The sequence below is a fragment of the Ochotona princeps genome, chromosome 10, assembly GCF_030435755.1.
Source record: "Ochotona princeps isolate mOchPri1 chromosome 10, mOchPri1.hap1, whole genome shotgun sequence".
In the NCBI taxonomy this organism is placed as follows: domain Eukaryota; kingdom Metazoa; phylum Chordata; class Mammalia; order Lagomorpha; family Ochotonidae; genus Ochotona; species Ochotona princeps.
The window spans coordinates 72,940,123-72,960,814 of record NC_080841.1 but is presented as its reverse complement, the minus strand read 5'-3'; the positions used below and the strand labels follow the sequence as shown (position 1 = coordinate 72,960,814).

General features: G+C 51.8%; 1 protein-coding gene and 1 long non-coding RNA gene across 2 annotated transcripts in view; both read left to right on the top strand.

Annotated features, from left to right (window-relative positions):
* CCNY (cyclin Y) overlaps window positions 1–20,692 on the top strand; it is a 106,988-nt gene that overhangs the window by 27,727 nt on the left and 58,569 nt on the right. The gene's annotated exons all lie outside the window — the stretch shown is intronic.
* Window positions 16,032–16,643, top strand: LOC131481286 (uncharacterized). The gene is made up of 2 exons (XR_009246216.1): window positions 16,032–16,214; window positions 16,366–16,643. It is a non-coding gene; the product is annotated as an uncharacterized LOC131481286 (long non-coding RNA).

The following is a 20,692-nucleotide window of genomic DNA, read 5'->3' as shown; positions in this document are numbered from 1 at the left end:
AGCTTCTTGAAATGCCCTTGTGCCAGAGGGGGACTTAAGCCAGGAACCCAGGATTGCTGTCATGAGACAACGGTGTCTCCGTTCTGTTATTTGGCTTCCCTGGAGCCAAACAGAGGTGTGTGAGGTCCTGAGGCTGGCAGGTGGCTGAGCCGGACTTCAGGCCCAGGAATGTTTTCTGCTGAATTCAGAAATGGGTGTCATGTTTGCATTTTTGACTGTCCTGGGGAGGAGCAGCTGCCACCTGCCTAGCTTCCTGCTGATCCAGAGTTGGCTTGCTTTGTGGAGGCAGCTCAGCACTAAGCGTGTAAAGAACAGTGTGGATGAATGCATGATCACCCAGCAATGGGCTTAGTGCGGTGTGGGCAGCCTGGATTGGGAGAGTATCTAAGTGCGTGGTGAGCATGTTGCTGGGACACACACATGAGCGGGGTAAGGTTCAGGTAAGGGGGAACTCAGCAACACCATGGTGTATCCCATGCAGGTGCTGGCCAGACTGGTAGGGACGTGTCATTCTCTTTTGGGGGTAGATGTAGAATTGTCGCATCTCGCACAGCCAAGGTCACTGGCAGGGTTGGAGCAGGACTGTTGGCTGACTGCAGTCCCTGAAAACATGAGATTTTCACTTTCAGAAAGCCAGGCATTCTGATATTATCAGGATAGAATTAGGAAAAAACAGACTGAGAGAATACATTCTCCAAACTCCTGCCATTCGCCTGGCCTGAGGCTTCCGTGAGGTTGTCGTAAGTTCTGTGTCTTTGAGACTCAGCCCACTTACGTGGGATGGTTTTTCCACCGCTGCTCATTTGCTATAGATCCGCACCTCATCAGTTGCGCCTCACAGATGCTGATTGCTAATCAGTGTTTTTGTTAGCCTGGAGACCTCCTGTCCTCAGAAAGTGCATTTGGAGGCTGACCTGTGTAACTCTTAAAACTGCAGACACCTGTGCTTTGGTGGTTGTTCCCAGCCCATGTTTACACCTGCTGTGGAACTGTGGTCTTTCTGTTTTTTGTTTGTTGTATATTATGGTTAGTAGTGCATTGAGCCTATGATTATAGAGTGGACCGAAATCATGTTTTTGAAAACATTAAAGAAAAAAGAGAAGGAAGGAGAAGGGTTGGGGGAGGGAAAGTGCAAAGGAGGGAAGCATGATTATCTTAGAATTGTACCCTCCAAGGCCATGAAATGTGTTGTTTTATATTTATATATATATATATCAATAAAAACTAAAGTAAAAAGAACAATTTAAAGTAGGGTTTGTATGCTTAGCTCTCTTATCTGCATCGGAATGACCTGGGTGGTCATTAGAGAAGGTGGCCAAAAGCTGAAGCTGGGAGCTTCCTGCCGTCTCCCAGGTGGGTGACAGGGCTCTCAACTCAGGTTCTCTGATACGAGAGGAGGGTGGCACTGCTGGGTGGCTCTGAAAAGACTGGACCTGAATGACCAGACAGGGCTGCTGCTTTTGGGAAGTGGCTCTGACGTTTGAGATCCTGGCACATTAGTGGGTGCAGACTTCGTGCCGAGGGGAGGGTCACGGCCAAGGCCGTGCTTGAGGCGGGGAAGGGGAAAGACCGAGCCAGTCCAGTTGCACTTGTCGCTGAGTGTCCCTCTGACCTGGTTTGTGTGTGTGCTCGCCGTGTGCCTGGCAGCACACCAGTGTGCAGGCTCGGTCATCTCAGACTTCACTACTTGTCTACCGGCAGTCAGCTCCCCGACCTTCGACCCTGGCCGTTGTTGATCGTGTGTATGAAGCTGCTTGCTTAACTCGCCATATCTTGGTTTTGTTTTGTTTTGTTTAAAGCTGCACTTCTTCTGAAGTTTACTGCCTTCTGCACTTAACCTTCAAAGCAGGGATTGAGTAGTATACATAAACCTTAGGTGATATACATAAACATTAGAATATGGACCACATAATTAAAGGTTACGCTTTGGAGAAAAAAAAAAAAAGACTGCACTGAGACCCTTGCAAGCAGAGACTCAGTGTGGCCTGGGTCTTTCAAGTTGTGCCACCCCGTCAGCTAGGCCCCAGGAGGACGGGAGGCTGGGGAGTGACCGGGGAGGGGCGGCCTGCCTCCCCGCTGTCTTGGTTAGGTAACGCAGATTCTCGCAAAGCCTCCCCTTCCTTCCTTCCTGTTCTCTTGGTGAAGGCTGAACTCAGTGGTCTTCCATGCCTCCTGTTTCTTTGCTTTTAGCTCCACCCTTGGCACTTGCCCCAGGCCGATGTGCCTCTGAGCAAGCCCCTTGCTTCCCCGGTGGCCACCACTGCCCCTCCCTGGCAGGCCAGAACCCTTGCAGGCTCACCGCCCCTTGCCTTTCTAAGTGTCTGTCTCATCTGGCCCTCGTCAGTGCCACGTCAGTGCCAGATGCCAGCAGGTGCCCTCACCCCAAGCACAGTTTAGATGTGGGCTTGAACTCTCGAGCGGAGGGCGGGTCACTGCTCCCACGGCACTGGCCCCGGAGGCTGTCTCGTGTCTGGGAGAACAGAGCAGGATGGACAGGGAAGGGAGGGCCAGGACCATAATGGCCACAGAAGTCAGAGGAGGAAGGAACTTGGGGATGAAGAGGTAATAGGCAACCTTGAGTCTTCGGGCAAGTGTGAGATTGCAAGGTGCCTCGTGCTGTTGTTGTTTATTTCTCCTCAAATGGCAGGAGCCTCTGTGCTTTGAAAGCTCAGAAGAATGAGGCAGTGCAGAGGGAGACATTCTGGATAGAGACCCTCCATGGAGGCGGGAGAGAACAGACGGAGCAAGGCGGGCGGGTGCAGAGAGCAGCAAGGCTGCCGCGTCCCGTGGCTGGGCACTGTCTGCTGGCATAGGGGTCTCATTCAGTAGCTACATGCAGCAGCAGATGGCTGCTGTCAGTCCTCCAAAGACCGTCTGCCAAAACTGGTTCTGCTGTTCCCGCTCTGTTCACAGGCCAGACGCGGACTCCCTGAGAGGGCCTGCCGCCGTGTGCACAGGCCGTGACCTGGGTGTGGTGGCTGCATGGCGTGACCCAGGTCGTGCCTCTGCAGACTCTGCCTGCACAGTTCCCGGACTTGTTTATCTACCCTGTGCCTCCGTTACCCACTCCAGCTTTGCCCTCCTCTGCATCCTGTTGGCTTGTGAGCTAACCACTGTTAACTCATCTCCCAGAGAATTGAAATAATACTGCTTACAGTTGTGCTATTTTTGTTCGTTTTGCTAGCTCCTCTACTGGGATATAAGCCATGAAAGGATATCTCAACCCAGGAGTAACTTAAAGTGGGACGAGAAATCCCGACATTACGTTAGCAAGAGACGATTGTAAGTCTAGCTGGGCACACTTGAGTTTGGATCCCACCCTTGCTTCTCATGGGGTGTGGTGGTCTGAGTGACCACACCCTGCCACCTTATTCACTTATTAATGCATCCATGGGGCATATGAAACCCTCTACTACAGGATATTGGGAGATGGAGTGACATAAGGCTTGGACAGCATGTGGCCAGGACTGGCCTCCGGGAAGCGCTCTCCAGAATGTCCACCTGTTGGCAGTAAGGGCCCCCCACCAGTGTGCGGATGGCTCACCATCGGGCAGAGGGTGGCAAAAAGTTACATCTTATCTGGTTAATGGAAAGCTGTGGGCAGTCTGTGTCGCTTGTTGTCCCTGTTTATCAAGGCATTGCTTGGGCTGAAGGACCTGCATGACAAAAAGCTTGAGCCATGCAGAGGTGTTTCGAAGGAGAAGGCGTGTCAGGTGCCAGGTTGCAGCTTGACAGATGGTGGTTTGTAAGGTTGGTTGCCATGTGGAATCTAAAACCATTTACTGTGTTAGGTTAAATTTTATTGACGTGGCCTCTCCTCTGAGCGGACTCTGTCCGTGCCCGGTTTTGTAACACTGTGCTCGGTCACTTGGAAAAATACCGCTTCCTTGTGTGGCGGATGGCTCCTCAGCACACTTGGCCATGCCTTCTATCTGCCCAGCTGTCTGAAATTCCATGTGTTCACATCACCGCTCATCTCAGCAGCATTAGTGTGGATGATGAGGAAGCCGTTTCCAGAGCTCTCACTTTGGCGTTGTTCAGAAAGTACTCGAGGCTGTCCCGCGAGGCAGGTCCCGCAGTGCAGAGGTGCATGGTGAACGCATCCACACATTGTCCAGCAGGAGTGGGCTGGGGGGCTGAGATAATGGCGTGTTTGGACCTAGGGAGAGCCGTCTCAGCAGTTGGTTAGGTGAGCCTTGTGAAGAGGTGACTGGGAAGCCAGAGCGACACAGGGCGCCTATTCCAACCTCCTACCAAGGCGGGCAATCTTGGATCTTCAGCAGCCCATCACCAGAGCGGTTCTATGACTCTTAGGCTAACTCAATCGAGCAGTTATCACAGTGGGTAGTCAGAACTTACTTTTGAAATATCCTTGTTCTTGTGCCCCCGCTCCAGACGTCTGCCAGGGAATTGAATGCTCTTTCCAGCCTGGAGTGTAGAACAGTGTTGAGGGCTGATGTAGAACTTGAAGATCAACAATCCCTTCCCTGCCACGAGGAACCTGCTAGCTTCAAACACTGATCATGTAGCATTTCAGAAATACAGACAGTGAAAGGGACTTGTACGGTGAAGACATACCCCCTCTCTAGTTTAATCATTTTAATGCATTGCACGTGAACAGCAAGTGGCGTTGCATAGACCCACACACGCATGAACACACTTAGCTGTGCTTACTTGGTGACCTCCCTGCCATCCCATTGCTGGGTCCTGTTAGAGTTCACAGGCGGGACCACTGACAGACCCAGAGAGGGTAAGAAACTTGCCCAGTGTCACCCAGCCAGTGGCTGGCGTTCAAAACTGGCCTCCTTACCCCGGGCACGGCGCTGCCTGGAAAGCTTCGATACTTGTTTAGCAGACGCAGGAGGACTCTCAGGCTAACCTCATAGGAGGTGAGGCTGCTCGGGGTGGACAGCTGCTGTTCTTTTCCCTTGTGATTTTCTTGTGACTCTTCATGGGCAGCCAGCAGCAGAGGATGGCTGCATGCCTTCCCTGGGAAGGGACTGTTCGCTCTCCTCTTGCCTTGATATCGGAGAGGGCACTGGTTCCAGCTGATTTTTCTAAAGCCCAGGGACGTTTGGCAAGGTGTGGAGACAGTTTTTGTCCTTGCAGCAGGAGGGGCTGCTGTTGACATCTGGTGGGTGGAGGCAGGGCAGCTAATTGATGCCCTGCAGTGCCCACAGTGATCCTCAACTTGCCACCAACAAGTATGGGAGGACCCCAGACCTCCCCAGTGCCGGGTCTGGGGACCTCCAACCCCAGGGGCAACCTCTGGAAGCTGCAGAAAAGCAGTATGGCCTTTCTTCTAAGGTTGTGAAAACCGTGACGATAACCGTCCCGCCCCCCCCCCCCCGCCCTCACTGGCCCCTGCTCTTAAGCTGTGGAAGCCTGTCTTGAATTCAGCACATGACAAGGTGCTGTTCTACAGACAACACATTTAGAAAACAGCAATTAGGACAGCTTAGAAGAATTCCTGGCTCTTGTTGAGACTTGAGAAGGGAGGTAGAGGGGAGTGGCTGTGCAGTGGGACACATCCCCCTCCCGTGGAGTTGGCTGCACGTTGGGACCCTCTGAGGCTGCCTGTTTGTGTGCTGGCAGCAGGCCACAGGTTACACGTGGTCCTACTTTTGCCTCTGGGAGCTCTTGGCATAGGACTGTTGGGCACGCTTGCCTTGCAAAGTACCTCTGTGGCTTTGCCAGGCTGCATCCCGCCCTTCTGAGCAGTCTGAGGGGGACCTTGGGAGTGATCCCGTGTCTCCCTGAGGCCATACCCATGTTTGTCTGGAGGAAACTACTGTCACTGCCTAGATCTCAGGTGACTGATGAGAGTCCTTCCGGCTGCACCTCAGCCAAGGGCGGCCTTCCTAGGAACTCAGGAGAATGCCCCAAGTCAAGCCTGGGGCCTGCGTTCCCACCAGGTGAGTGACTTTCGCCAACTCTGACTTGATGGCAACAAGGTTGTAGCAAGCAGACAACCAGCATGTGTGGCTCTATGGAGAGCTGGTGGCGGCTGATCTGGCTGCCCACGTTTTTCCTTACTGAAATGTGATAATGTCAGAAATATACAAATATGGAAATTTAATTTTTTGAAAAATGTATTTAATTACTTGAAAGGCAGAATTACAGAGGGAAAAGAAGAGACAGAGAACTTTGATCTGCTGGTACATTCCTCCAAATGGCTGCAGTGGCCAGCGCTGGTCCAGACCGAAGCCAGGAGCCTGGAGCTTCTTCCATGTCTTCCAGCAAAAGGGCCCAAGCACTGATGTCATCTTCCACTTCTTTCCCAGGGGAATCAGCAGGGACCTGGATTGACAGTACAGCAGCTGGAATTCAGACTAGTATGCAACTTAACCTGTTGTGCCACAGTGCCAGCCCCAGGAATTTAAATATTGACAGATCAAAGATGAAACCTAAACTCCTAGTTTATTGCTTCTAGTGGTCATGCAATATTCAGTCTTGTCATTATGCTCCATCTCACTTAGCCTTCTATTCTTCTTCCTCATCTCTCATTAATACAAACATTGATGGGATAGACATTAGGTGCATGCCCTTGGGCAGGCATTCTGAGACGTGGGTGTCACAGGTGGTGGCTTAACCCACTGGGTCGCAGCCTGCCCACTTTTTTGGTCAGGGAGTGTGCGATTATGGAAATCCTGAGGATGCCACGCTGGCAGTGACTCAGAGCACTGCCTTGGCACCCAAGTGGCAGTCAGTGGTCCTGTTGGGACACCATGTGGCCAGTGTCACCTTATACCTTGCCCTGAGCTGCTGATGTGCCGTATTTCACGGAATATCTGCCTCCTCATTGTAAGTTTATATTTTCTTGATGTGAGTGGAGGGGGGAACAATCTAGACAGCGTACAAGGACAGACAGCTGTGCAGTCTCCTACCCCTCTTCGGATGTGTGGAGACCGTGCACGAGTGGAAGCACCAACGTTTTACGTTTGAACTTATTTCAAGTGGACACAGACTTTGTGTGCATGACCTTTGTGTCATGGTCATTTCATGTGAAGTATAATATCCACTCGCCATTTTGCAACAATACTTGAACTATAGTCACCTTTCTTGAATTCCTTTTTCCTGTCTGACTTCCTGTTCCTTACCCAGCATTTCCTCAGAACCCCTCCTCGCCTGCCCCGGCCCCGGATCGCACCAACCATTGTCTCCCTTTATGATGTCAACTTCTTTCTAGATTCTTCCCAAGTGAGATCATGCAGTTTTTGTCTCTGCACTTGGCTCGCTTCAGCGAGCATGCTCCAGGTTCAAGTGTATTGGCCTGACGGAGCTGGCAGGTGCTTTAGTGTGTCTTTGTGCCACAGTTCCTTCTGCCGTTCATTGGTGGGTGGGCACCGTGCTGATTCCGTCTCTTGGCCTTTTTGATTGTGCCGCGGGAGACATAGCAGATGTAGGGTTAGAGTTTCTTTGACAGACTGAGACCATTTCCTGTGACTGTGTAGCCAGCAGTGAAATAGCTGGGTCACGTAGCAGCTGTGTTTTTAGTTTCTGAGGGGAGCCTCCACCGTGTTTCCTGTGATGTACCTGTTGAGCTTCCTATCACCTGTGTACAGGGGCTCCACCTTCACTGCACATCTTCATCAACGTCTGCTGCCTTTGCTCTCTTTTGATGACAGCTGCTCTTACTGGAGTGAAGTGATATAGTGCTTTCCATTTTCTGTTCTCCGATGGTAAGCGTTTTTGCGGGGCTGAGACTGGGGTGAAGCAGGTTAAATGGCCACCAGCAGTGCTGACATCCCAAATGGGTGCTGTTTCACGTGTTAGCTGCTCTACTTCCAATACAGCTCCTTGCTAAAATGCACCTGGAGAAAAGCAGTAGAAGAAGGCCTACGTTTTTGGGTCCCTGTTCTCATGTGGAAGACCCAAAAGAAGTTCCTGGCTTCAGCCTGGCCTGGCCCCAGCCCTTGTGTGGCCGTTTAGGAAGTGGAACCAGCAGGTGGAAGATCTGTGTCCGTCTCTCTGTAACTCTGTCTATGAAGGAAATCTTTTTTTTTCCCCCCAAGTAGTTGACTGTATGTCTTCTATTTGAAAAATGCCTGTTCAAATCTGTTGTTGCTCATTTTTGTTATTTTAAATTGGGATAATGGTTTTCTTGCTGTGTGATTGCTTCTTTTAAAGGTGACTATGTATGGTACATTTCTTTCCTGTTTAGGATTTTGGCTTGTTTTCCCTTTTAGTGTACTAAGGGGTTGGAGCGGCTTCCATAGGAATATGTGTCCAGGGTGGGCATGATCCTTGCAAGACCTCGCAGCTGCACACTTAGTGGCTAACTAGCGTGTGAACGTTCTCTTCTTACCCTCTTGTTGTTGAGAAGTCTGACAGGGACGTCGCCAGGCTGTAATCAGAGGGCAGTACTACTGCATCCCGTTTGGAGGCTCTTCAGGAACAGCTTCCCCCTTCCCTCCATGGGTTCCTGACCTCTTCCTGTCTTTGAAGTCAGCACCTGAAATCCCAGGCCTCCTTCTGTCTTCATGTCCCCTTTCTGTCTCCTCTTGCTGCTTTTAAGTGGATTACATTGAAAGATAATCCAGGATAATCTGTTTAAAGCCAGTGGGTTAGCACCTGTGATGCTGTGTGGAACCCTCGTTCCCCCTTGCCATGGAGGGTTACCTCCTCACAGCTTTTTGGTGGGGTAGAAGGGGCAGGGGAATAGGACATCTTCTGGACTGTTACTCTGCCTATTGCAGGCTGACTTTCGGTGACTGTGCAGTACCCTGATGAGTATGTAACAAGGTGTGTCTTTACTGATGTTTCGCACTTGCTGCATCTCTAGAGTCTTCCCAAGGGCAGGAAACAGCAGTTGCATACGCACACATGGGGCTCAGAAGTGTTGCCAAGCCAGATGAAACTCTGTCAGTGTCTTGGCTTTTACTCAAGAACATGTTTAAAGCGAAGAATTGTGACTTTTCACAGCAAAGTAGCGAGAAACCCAGAACCCTTTGATGTCTTCCGTAAAGCCGTCCGGTGCCAGGCTCAGATCTTCTGTACTTGAAAGGAAGACCCGTGCGCTTGCTAAGAAGACTCCATTGTTGCTGCTCTCATCAGGCGTCATCTGATGTTGGTTATGAGTACCCAACAGGCAAAATCAGTTAGTGCTGGAGTCCTAGATCAGCTCAGCATTTCATCAACAGCAACCCAGCTGGCGTCTCTTAGTACACACGCGCTGACTTGCTTGTAAGGTTTGTATTCTTGAAATGTGGGCACTGTCACATTGTATTTGCACAAAATGTAGTGCATAAATTACACCAGCATGGTAGCATGGGGTGATCTTGCTTTGCTCTTAGGCACCCTTCCTGTCAGTCACTCTTTAATTTTTGTCTAAATGTCCGTATCTTTACAATCTGTGGTGGTAGGGCTGAGCGCTCTTTGAGTGTAGAAACCCATGGAGATGGTTGGGGCTGGCATCGTGATGGAATTGGTAAAGCTACTGCATCCCATTTGGGTACTGGTTCATGTCCTGCTACTCTGCTTCTGATCCAGCTCCCAGCTGATGGCCTAGGAAAAGTAGTAGAGAATGGTCTAAGTGTTTGGGAGTTTCTGCCACACCCACGTGGGCGACCTGGATGAAGGTCCTGGCTCTTGGCTTCATCCTGGTCCAGCTATCTGGGGAGGAAGCTAGTGGATGGAAGAGCCTTGTCCTTCTGCCTCTCTGTAACTCTTTCAAAATAATTTTTGTTTTTGTTTTTGTTTTTTAAAGGATACCTGGAATGTGCAAGCTGCATTTACTCTAACAGCCTTGTTTTCTTTCACTGCTTCTCTTGGCTCTGCCCCAGGTGGGGTAGGGTGGGTTGCCATGAGCCTGCACTGAGTGGTGGACTGCTAAGCCTTCTCCTGTGGTGTCGACAGTGGCCCAGGTGCCCTCAGGTCCCCAGGGATGTGGGAGAAGATTCTCTCCATTCTGGGTCCTCTTTTCTCCCCAAGATGGGGGTAGGATAGGAGCCCCGGCTTTGCTGTCTGCGGGGCGGGGTTGGAGGAGGCACAGAAAGGCTTCCAGCCGGAAGAGAGACTCCCCAGGCATCCTTGCCAGCTGGGTCTGCCCGTGTCTGCCCATGCTGCAGGTCAAGTCGCTGGGCTATCCCTGTGTGGTGAGGTGCTGTCCTCTGCCTGTCCTCCTCCTTGCCAACCCCACCCCCCAGCGCTCCAGCTTGCTTTGTTTTTTCCTTGCAGGCAGTTGGCCTTTCATGAGGTCCCTGTGTCTTAGGTTCCCAGTTGTGCAGGATCTTAGTTCCACCTCTGGCTGGGTGGGGAAGGTGGGAAGCAAGAGAATGAGATGAGATTTCGCTGCTTGTCACAGTTCCGGTGTTGGGCTCAGAGGCATACTCCTGAGGGGCCTCCAGGGATGCACATGGCCCAAACTTCACAGCACTTTCTTCATAAGGCTGCAGTCCGCTGCCACTGTGGTGTAATAGTGTATCCAATCCCCTAGTCTGCTGCCCACCCAGATGACTGCAGCAGCCAGGGCTGGGCCAGGCTGAAGCCAGCAGCCTGGCACGCCATCCCTTCCACGTGGATAGCAGGGACCCCAGTGCTTGGGAATCTGCTGTGGCCTTTCCAGGTAGGAGGGTGCTCATCTGGGATGCTTGCCAAGCCTTGACGCTGCCTCCAGGATCTGTCATTTGAGTGTATCTTTCCTTTTTTTATTTTTTTGAAAGAGGAAGGTGCTAGGGATGTGTACTGTGGCTCGTTGACTGAAGGGACCGAGCCCTGAGCAGTGAGCAGCAGACAACCCTTGGAAGGAGGCACAGGAGGGTGGGCCTGGCCTTCCTTGTCTGAGCTCCGTCTGGCGTCTGCCGTTCCTGCTGTGGTGGGATCTTACGCTGTGTGCCCTGTACTTGTACCCCTGGACCCTTCCTTGCCCATAGGCTGGTTCTGTCTCAGATCTCCTGGAGATTAGAATGGGGGAGCTGAGAGGAATGCCGAGGTCTGCAGTAGAGGGCGGCTTGCTCATCCGGGAGAGGAGGCTACCTTTTGTGCCCTTGCTTTGCTTTGTCTGTCTCCGGAAGTCTCTGCTGCTGCAGCCCTGACTCAGGGATAGCAAGGCACCTCTTCCTTCCTGCTTGGCCATTTCCAGGTTACGCCATCACCTACCGATCTTCCTGAAACACCCTCGGGGAAAATATGTTTCTCCAGGAGCAGGATCAACTCTGAATTTTCCCAAGCAGGCATTTGGGAGGCGCCGAGGCAGGAGGTGGCTGCTGCTTTGCGTCTTCCTTTGAAAGGCTTTCTTTCTCATTCTCCATGAGCAGCACTGTATGACATCACGAGTTGAGGTGCTTGTGTTGTCAGAAGAGCAGGGGAGCAGGGTCCCTTCAATCCCAGAGAAGTTGAAAATGGGGAATACAGGGCCTGGGGTTGTGGTGTAGTGAGTTAAGCCACTGTCTGCAAAGCCTGCATACCATGTAGACGCTGGTTCCAGTCCTGGCGGCCCTACTTCTGATCCAGCTCCCTGCTAATGTACCCAGGAAAGCAGCAGAAGATGGCCCAAATGTTTGGGCCTCTGCGTACACACAGGGGGAACGTGGATGGAAGAAGCTTCTGGCCCAGTTCTGGCCATTGCAGCCATCTACAGAGGGAACAGTGGATAGAAGCGCTCTCTCTCTCTGTAGCTCTGACTTTCAGAATAAATAAAGTTTGAGCACTGCAGAAGGCGGAAGCTTAGTTGAGAACTATTCAAGCCCACTGTGTTGTTTGCTCATTAATGGCTTTGTTGTTATTCTTCCCTCTACCCTGTGCAGTTCTTAGTCTTGCCTGATCCTGAAGAAAAACAGAAATAAATGAGTCTTCTGCTTTGAGCCAGAAGGTGAACATGCTCTGTGTGATGACCAGGGAACGGACTATGTTGAGAAAGCTGGGGTTGCCCTGAAGGGCTTTCAGTCCTCGGATGGCAGCTCAGTGTCCCCCACGTGTCTGAGCTGTGATGCATTGTAGCCAGTGGCCTCAAGGAGGCTAGTCCTGCATTCCCGCATCTGTGGAGCTGACTCAGTCCTCTTGTGACCAGTGGCACCCAGGGGAGAGCCTCTGCCTGGGAGAGGCCACCGCACAGAATGTATGCTGCCTTACTGCCACCACACCTGCTGTCTGGGCAGCGGGGACCTGGCTGGGGCACCCAGAGGCAGCTGGCCACTCACTCCCAGAAGTCCCGGTTAGTGCGAAGTCATTAAGGCAGCTGGGAGGTAACCAGCTGCGCACAGGAGAAGGGCTGCTGGTGGGTGTCCTGTTCTTTGAGGGTCTGGCCAGGTTGACAGGAGGCCAGGGCAACAGGGCCCAGAAGAGAAAAGGGTCATTCTGAAACAGGAAATTCTCTTGGTTGTGGCTGTGAGTTACGGATGCTCCCCAGTCCAGAAACGCTAGGCAGAGCTCATGTTAATAACTAATGTTTCTGTGTATTACAAGGATGGAAGAGGCGCCCTGCCTGCACTTGAAAAAGCCGCCCGTGATTATAACATACAGCTTAGATGATGCCAAAAGCAAAGGAAGAAATAAAAAGCATCACTGTTTTGCTACCGAGGAGAAGGAACTGTTGACAGGGCATTTTAATTTTAATTTTATTTGGAGGGCAGAGAAGGGGAGAGATGTTCCATGAGCTGGTTCACTGCTCCAGATAGCCACAAGGGCTACTCGACCCAGCCAGCGCTAAGTGAGGAGCCTGGAGCTTACTCAGAATCTCCCACATGGGTGCAGGGACCCAAAGACTTGGGCCATCCTTCTCTTCTGCTTCCCCAGGTGCATTAGCAGGGAGCTGGATCAAAAGAGGAATGGCTAGGACCCGGATCAGCTGGCTCCATGTGGAATGATGCTGGCATCTCGGGTCTCGGCTATGCCACAATGCAGGTCCCCAGAGAAACTCTGCTCCCCGTCAAAGCCCAGAATGTACCCAGCATTCTCAGACACTGTAGACAAACAGAACAGTGCCCGAGTTTTACACCATCAGGACCCAGAAAGAGTTCAAGCCAACAGTTGCTCGGAATCCCATCCCCGTACCTGCTCTGTTTGCATCCCAACCTGAGACATGCTGTTGAGTCCTGAGACTGAGGGGACTGGCCTGTGTGAACACGGACACGCTGTGGATAAATACTGAGGAAGGGTCCCCACACAAAGCAGGTGATGTCAGCTCTGGTACTATAGGCTTGGGCGAGTGCTGTGTAAGCTGATGGGATCAGTCACCCATGGACACTCGGGGACAAGGACAGATGACAGAGTAGGCCAGGATCCCAGCCAACACAACCAGCTCCAGAGCTGAAAGAGGGCTGCTTCCTGGTCACCCATGGAGCTGGCTTCTGAGGTACTGGGGCTGAGGGGGAGCCAAGAACGAGGGGTTCTAGAAGGTTCCTCCGAGTCTGTGGTGCTGCTGGCCTGGAGGCTACTCCCAGTGCATCTCATGCTGTGGACTGGGGGTGGGGAGATTTCTTGCTTTGGGGGATGACAGAAGCTGGTCAGAAGTTTGGTGTTGGGGATGGGCATTCACTTTGGCATCTTGCTTTCATCTTGAACTGGATAACTTTGGTGTTTTGTCAGGACTGTGCACCAGTGCAAAGATGTATACGGAACTAACGTGACAAAGTGTGGTTCTCAAACCCAGAGCATCGACAAGTTAGCAAGCATGGCTGATAATGCTGGGTGACTGGGTGGGGAGTTTGGGTGACGGGTTCTGCTGGAGAGATGCGACAGTGAGGTGTGGATGGACCCTACACACAGGGGCCTGCAAACATCTTGTGAGGGTAAAGGCTTAGGGGTCTGGGATCCTCACTGTATGGTGGCCAGCAAGCTGCAGTCGGTGGACTCCATCCCTTCTGTGTGACAAGTTGTTTCCCCACTCCGAGAAAAGGCCAAGATGGGTTTTTGTTCCTTGAAGGAATTTCTTCCACCATTAGGCCATATCTGGTGTGCTCCTTTTGGCTACTGATTTTTCAAGAGAGAGCAAATGTGAGCTCGGTATGGTAGCCTAGTGGCTAAAGTCCTAGCCTTGCATGTGCTTGGATCCCGTATGGGTGCCGGTTCGTATCCTGGCTGCTCCACTTCCCTGAGAAAGCAGTGGACGACCCAAGGCCTTGGCACCCTGCGCCCACATGAGAGATCTGGAAGAAGCTCCTGGCTCCTGACTTGCGGATCGGCTCAGCTCTGACTCAGCCACTTGGGGAGTGACCCAGCGGATGGAAGATCATTCTGTCTCTCCTTCTCTGTGTAAATCTGACTTTCCAATAAAAATAAAAATTTTTTAAAGGACTAGACGGGTGTGTGTGTGTGTGTGCTTGATGAGGCTGGCGGCCTTTTGGTGGGCAGGATGTCGAATTCCTTCTTGTCAAGCGGAGTCATAGCTTGGGAGCAGACCATGCTGAGCCACCCCCAGTGTCCCATGGTTTCCCAGTGTGGCTTCCCAGGCACCCCTTACACTCTGAAGCTGGGTGGGATCAGGCTCCATGGAGAGCCTGCCAGGGGGCGGGGAGTGGGAGCTGTTCACCTTCCCTCTTGCCTCCCGGACATGGATTTTGTGTAGAGCCACGTGGCAGTAGCTTACCTATAATCATTTTAGCGGGTGAGTTGGCAGGAGGAGGGCAATGCCCTGCCCTGCTCTGCCTATTTCCTGGCCTCACTGCCTGGAGGGCTCTACCCCTGTGACTGTGTATAACTAACTCTGCGGCAAAGCCTGTTGATGGGGCTAAGCTAGGAAACATGCAGAGCCAGTGATACAGCCTGAGTCCAGTGGGGGCTGCTCAGGCCCAGGAACGCCTGTGTGTACCTGTTGGGTTAGTCAGGAGTCATAGCCTTCTGTTCCTGCAGCAGAAGTTTAAGTTTATGATTTGTTTGACCTTTTTTTTTTTTTAAGGCTTATTTGTGTGAAAGGCAGAATTACAGAGAAAGGAGACAGAGAGATCTTCCATCTCATGATTCACTCCTCAGATTGTCACTACAGCCAGGGATGGACCAGGCTGAAGCCAGGCACCAGGAGTACCATCTGGGTTTCCCATGTGGCTGCAGGGGCATTAGCAGGGAGTTGGATGAGAGAGAGAGAGAGCAGCTGGGACATGAGTGGGCTCTCATAGAGGCTGCAGGTATCCCAGGCGGTGGCTTAACTTGCTATACCACAATGCCAGCTCTAGAAGCCAGTTTCTTGGTCAAACAGGGCTCTGTTACACTTGGGTGGCCCTCATCTGCCTGTGGCTGCTGTCTCCCACCATCATTGGAGGACAAAAGAGCTGCATGGTGCACACTAACCATCCTGGGGTGCGACGCGAGGTACCTGCTTCTACCTTCTGTCCTTCATTCCCAGGTCGTGACATGAGTGCCTGGCAGTCAGGAAGCATGAAGAATGCCAGTCTTGGCCACACCCTGTGCTGCTGGGACCTCCTCTAACCAGTTCTGCATCAAGGGGGTGTGTGGCAGAATCGCTCAGCCTCGTGGATGGTGGCAGAGGTGACCCCACCCTGCAGCGCCTTTCAGAGAGAGCAAGCGAGTGGGTGGGTGGACGGCCCTGGAGCGGCCCAGAGCACGGCGCTGGGGTCAGGTGCCATGTGACTGTGGGGGTGTGTGCTAGCTTCCCTGCTGTAGTCACTTGTTACTAAGAGGGCTATGGGCAATCTCAGACGGTTGTCACACTTACAGTTTTATCTGAGCATTGGCAGCAACGCAGATTAGGGTCATTGGTGTCAGCCACAGTGTTTGAGCACAGGGTGGATGTTTCACTTGGTGGTGGAGCCTCCCACGTCCCACAGTGTATAGCCGGGCGTTTCAGTCCTGCCCCTGCTCCTGACCTCAGCTCCCTGCAGAGACAGGGGTGGCGGCTCAGATAGTGGGGTCCCTGCCACCCACACTGGCGACAGGAGGGAAAAACAGACTGGGTTCCTTCATGGGCATTCGGGGAGTGAGCTGGTGGGTGGGAGTCCACACCTCCGCTCTTTGCCCCTCAGATTGAAAGAAAAAAAAATTTGGAGCCTGTTTTCCTTTGCTTTATTGAGGGGAAGGTTAAAGCCACATTCCTTCGGGTGTATTTGTAAACACTGATACCTTGTAGAGGTCTAGGTTGTGCAGTTTTTTTCCCTGGGATTTGCTGTCCAGGACTTCTCTTGGGTGTTCGAGGGACCCACACCTGCATCTTTCAATTGTGTTCTTTTTTTTTTTTTTAAGCTTTGTTTTTGTTGGAAAGGCAGATCTATGGAGAGAAGGCGTGAGAGACAGAAAGATCTATCTGTTGATTCACTCTCCAAGTGGCCACATTGGCCTGGAGCTGAGTTGATCCGAAGCCAGGAGCCAGGAGCTTCTTTGGGTCTCCCACATGGGTGCAGGGTTCCAACACTTTGGGCCATCTTCTGCTGTTTTCCCAGGCCACGGGAGGGAGCTGGATGGGAAGTGGAGCAGCTGGGACATGAACCAGTGCTCATGTGGGATCCCAGCCTTTGCTGGTAGAGGATTAGCCAGTTGAGCTATCAATTGCTTTCATTTATTTCAACCTGCCTACCTCAGGATTCATGAACAAGCCAGCTGCGGAGCAGAGTGCAGTGTTAAGACTTTGGACTCCTTGCTGCTGTGGTCTCCTTGGGTCTGGGTGAGCAGGGCCTCCACAGAGGGGAGAGGAAGTCAGGAGGCGTATTCTCACCTCCTTGCCAGTGGCCTTTTCTCCTTTGGTCAGCTGTTTCGTGCTCCAACAAGATGCAGCCTGTGACCTTCAGTTTGACCCTGTTTCCTGTCATTCTGTTAGAGCTGTGAGCCCTGCTCCTGGCGTTGTGGAGTAGGTCCATTTTAGGAAGAGCTGACAGACAGGCTCCAGGTGGAGGCCCTGCAGAGTGAAATCGATTCAGGCCACAGGGCAGAATCCCACAGCACAGCAGAAGGCTAAATGTGCATGCATGCACCTGCTGCATGGTGATGCCCAAGGCTGGCTTGGGGGGCACCCGTGGCAGAACGGTCTCTTCTCTGACCCCTGCCAGTGTGTTATATGGGCTGGTTCCTCACCCAGAAGACACCAGGAACAGCAAGATTTGGCTCCGCCTCCAACCCCCTACCCCGGCTCGATCTTCATATTTTCCTCTTGTCCTGTCATGCCACAAAGTCCGCTCTGCAGAGAAGTCTGTTAGCCAGCATTCATTGAGCCAGCCTGATTCCAGAGACCCCAGCATGGCAGAACTAGGGACAAAGGAATTGTGTTGTTGCCCATCAAGCGTTGGTTGCCCAAGCAGGTGGTGTGTCTGTGGTCCTGATTTACAAGGACAGCAAGGGGGCCGAGTGGTCATTGAGAACATGTGGAAGAGTGCCCAGGGATGTGAGGCATGGGTGGGGACGCTGTGGCATGGGGCCTGAGTGTGGATCCAGAGTTGGGGTCCTGGCCTTGTTTGCTTCTGGGAGACTGCCCTGTGCCATGTCAGGAATGGGTGTGCATGCTTGTGTGTCTCTGCTCTGGGAGTCCTCACAGCTGCAGATTTGACTGCTCCTTTTGGGGAATCGTTGCAAGGTCGTAGGTGGAGGTTTGCACCTCCGACAGCGTGTGGCACTCAGAATCTGGGACTTGCTCCCGAATTCTGCTGCTGATTGCAGCTTCCGGCTGGCACTCACTCTGGGAGGCAGCAGTGATGGCTCCAGTACTTAGATCATGGTCACCTGCATGGCAGACCCAGGATGGAGTTCTGAGCTCCCAGTTTTAGCCTGGCTCAGCCCTAACTGTTGCAGACATTTAGGGAATAGACCAAATGAAATACTTGACTCTCATTCTGCCTTCCTTTTTTAAAAAAAAGACAAAATTGCACACAGATTCGTAGTTGAGATGGATCTGGAGTGGTAGGAGTGGGCTTGTGAGCGAGGTAGCCATGTGTGGGATCACAGTGCACACTGAGTTGGTCCCAGTGGGTTTTGCCCTCTCTGTTTCTGCAGCGTGGAGGGTTTTGAAGGTGCCTAATGACAGGAGACAATCCAGAACTAACCCCCATGGGCGTAATTCCGGTAAGGTCACCCTGTCATTGAGTACTTGTGCGGATCCAAGGGCACTTCAGGAGCGGTAGGGAAGCAGAATGAGAGGATGAACTTATTTGGACGCTGGTATGGTTGAAGTGCATGCGTTCAGCTGGTGTGTAATATGTGTTGCCACACACTTGTTGATGTTCCCTCATGTGGGTAGAAGCGCATAGTACCTCTGGTTGTGACATTCTGAGGTTGTGGTTACAGCTGTATGACTTCATTCTACTGAGATGAGAAATACTTAGACTACCAAGTTCTGTGCAAACTTGATTAGAATTAAGCGTGGCTGTGATGTCTTTATTAAGTGTATATTAAAATGTGCTCTTTCTATCCTGCAACTAGTTTCTTTATTATCTTTTAAATTTTTTTTCCTCTATAGGATCAGAAGTCACTGTGTTACTTTAGGTCCCCTACCTGTGCTTGCCTGTTCCCCACCCCGCCCATCTTGTGGCCGCCTCTCTTTTGTAGAGGATATGGTGGATTAGTCAATGTGTATATAAATTCCAGAAATGTCCACTCAAGCCACTGCACTCCCCCAACAGCTGGCCTTGTGCACGTGCAAGTGTGAGCCACGTGGTCTTGCTCTGACATGCTGCTGCCGCGGTCTGTTTGTGCGTGGAAGTGAAAGTAGGACCCCTTCCCCCAGCCATGTCCTCCAGGGTGCCAGGTCTACCTGGACATCGTGTCTCTGTCACAAGGCCCCCTCTTGTTTCTCAGAAAAATATGAACTTGCTCTGATGTTTTTTGTGTCAGCCACTGGCACAGGTAGCTTTCTGGTGACTTTCTTTGCAATTTTTCAATTTGAGGTCCTGAAGAGGTGAGAATGACTGGAGTGGAATGTGCTATTGGGGATTCCGGAGAATGGAGGTTTTTGGGGTGCAGGGACTCCCTGTCCAGACCCCAAAGGTGCATGTTTGTCAGTTCATTTGGTGATAGAGATTGAGTCTCACTTAAAACCTGGGCCCTGAAGGCCAAGTAGACACAGTGAGAAGTGAGCCAGCTGTCAGTACTCTCCCAGCACCAGGCATGCTGTGCTGGCCGCGCTGCTTGTTCAGTCTAACTTTGAACTGTTCATTCAGGGTCTGCCTATGACAGGAGTGAGTCAGTTATACACGCACAGTCTTACCATGAAAAAAAAACATGTCATTGTTGACTAATCCAGATCACTCTGCAGCAGTTTAAGGCACATTTGGGTGAGTCACCAACAAGTGTAACTTGCATATTTCAGTTTATTCTTTAGTAACACAGCCAGCTGCATGTCGGGGCTGGCGCTGTGCCCCTGTGCCCGTGCCAGCTCTGTTGAGGCATGGATGGTGGCTGCAGGATGAGGTCCAGAGGTCCTTGTTGAGGTTAAGCAGACTTGCCCAGCGGTCCAGCAGGCTGTGTTAGAGGAGCCCATTCACATTGCTGTTCCTGGCCAGGGGCCGGAGGGGGAGGCCTTAGCTTCTGTAGTGAATCTTCTCTGGCTTCATGGACATCTTTGTTCCTTTCCCTTCTCTCTCTCTCCATCCTGTAATATTCATCTCTGATTCACCGTGTGTTTCTGTTCTCTCTCTACCTGAATGCTACTGCCAGCTGTTTGTGGCTTAACAGGATGCAGGTGTGCTGTGTCGGCACCTCCCAGAGTCCCAGGGACGAGTCCGGCTCCGCTCGCAATCCTACCTTCCTCCCTCTGCACACCCTGCGAGTCAGTGGCGGTGGCTTCAGGGGTCGGGTCCTTGCCACCTGCTTGGGACACCTGGATTGGGTTCAGGGCTCCTGGCTTCAGCCTAGGCTGACCCAATTGTGGGGAAAGGGAGGGGAGTTCTCGGGAGGCACGAGCACATGGAAGATGTCTTTCAAATAAGAATAGCAAACAAGTTCTAAACATGACAGTGGTTTTCCTTGTGTTTTTACAAGTTGGGGACTGCTACAAGCTTTTCAAAATACACTATTAGAAAATAGGCTGTTTTAAGTTCGCGGTTGCTTCTGTTTTGTAACTGGTGAGAATGGGATAGAAGGAGCTAGTAAGGATCACAGTGGGGGGGGATGAGAACGCGTTAATTTCTGTTTTGTTATAGGTAATGTCACTTAGCAGGGAGGGAGGGGATTTTGCCTTTAGAGACAGATGACAGCCAACATGTGGCCAGTGCAAGGCTTGTGTTTGTCTTTTGCACATTTTTTCTTTCTGTTCATCTCCAAAAACATTGGCTCGCTGTCTAACTGGCTGCAAGGCTCAGGAACCCTTTTTTTCTGCCAATGGACAGCAGTCTCAGTTGGAGGCCACGCACAGTTCCTCACCTGAGGAATTATCCTGCTGTAGGTGTGCTGAGCTTCAAATCCCTCCTGTGGTCACCTTGGCAGGGCCAGACCAGGCCATTTTCCTGGGCCTCATGTGGGGCCAACAGGCTGAATGCTCGCTGTCCCTGACCTAGAGATCGGATGCTTAGGATGCTGTCATCTAGGAACATGGTGGAATAACACTGCTTTCATTTAGTCGCAGCCTTGGAAAGGCGTTTTGACTGAGTTAGGAAGTACTCACCCAGCCATATGTATGACACCGAGTATTCGTGAAAGCTTTGCGGTAAGACTGAACTGAAATGACACCAGTTAAACCAGGATGTAGAAATCGGCTTCTAAGATTTGCTAAACCAGAAGACGTAGTAACATGCTGGCAGCCTGTGAAAAGCTGAAGTGCACCCAGCCTCAGGCCTTGTTCCGCACTGAGGCCAGAGGAGCAGTGACCGAGTAACAACAG